This window comes from Geospiza fortis, unplaced genomic scaffold (genome assembly GCF_000277835.1).
Source record: "Geospiza fortis unplaced genomic scaffold, GeoFor_1.0 scaffold230, whole genome shotgun sequence".
NCBI classification, from domain to species: Eukaryota; Metazoa; Chordata; class Aves; order Passeriformes; family Thraupidae; genus Geospiza; species Geospiza fortis.
This window is the reverse complement of record NW_005054564.1, coordinates 456,040-457,248: the sequence shown is the minus strand read 5'-3', so window position 1 is coordinate 457,248 and position 1,209 is coordinate 456,040.

Here is a 1,209-nt window from a genome sequence, read left to right as displayed (position 1 = left end):
TTTTTTTAAATTATTTTTCTTTTTTCTTTTCTTTTCTTTTTTTTTTTTTAATTTTTTAATTCATCCTCCTTTTACTCCTTGTGCGCGTGGAGGGCGTTAGGACGGGGAGCTCGGCTCCAAGGATTTGAAACTCAGCCTCGACCCTCCTTTATTGCTTGGGGTGGATGGAAGGGAGAGCCGAGTTTTCTCGGTGACCTTGGGGAAAGCCCCCCTGCTCCGTGAGGGAGGGATTTTTGGGAAGCTGGGGAGAAGAAGAATTTTTTTTACCTATGAGTGTTGGGGGCAAAGGAGTGAGGCTGGGCTTGCAGGGGCTGGGATGTGGGACATAGCATTGGAATAGCTGGGATGAGAAATATTAATCTCAGGACGGGAATGGATTTGTATTTGAGGGATATGCAGGGCCTTTCTGTGCCTGGCTTTGTACCTATGTGCATATAAATATATATATATTTGTGTATATTTATATGGTATATCCGGACCCACACACTCCGGGTATCACTCTGTGCACAGCGATTTTCATGCAGGCAGGCTCGTGTCGATGGCTGCGGTTTTGTGCTCTTCTCACAAATAATTCCGATTCAATTTGATCCTGTTAGGTTGATATGTGCTGTATAATATAAAATACACCCTGTATATGTAGTACTCTATGTCTTCAGGTTAAAAAAATCTGTATATCATGCATAACAAGAATGCTTCTAACACAATGTACTTAGGGCGATTTTATGCAGACATTTCTTATTTTTTTACCTTAGAAACGCAAAGCAGAGCTACCCTAGAGGTGTGTGGTTGAGGCAGGCTGGGATGAGGAGGGAGATGGCTCCGCTCCGGGGCCGGACACGCTCCTTCCCCGCGGCTCCGGGTCCCGCTGAGGGGATCCGCGGGCCGGGCCGGGCCGAGCCGAGCCGGGCCGGGCCGCCGTGGGCTCCGGCAGGACTGGGGACTGAAGAGAGAGAGGAGAGTTTCCTCTCTCTCCCGGCATCCCTGCACTCAGTCTCTCTCCTCCTTCCCCGCCTTGTAGGAGAGTTTTTCACCCTCCAAACCGCGCGGAGGATGTTCCCGGAGGGAGCAGAGGGAATGGCTTGTGCTGTCAAAAAATCCACATTGTCTGTCATGGAGCGTTTTGAAAGCAAAAAGGGGAGAAAATCTATCTATCTATATCTATCTATCTATCTATCTATCTATCTATCTATCTATCTATCTATCTATCTA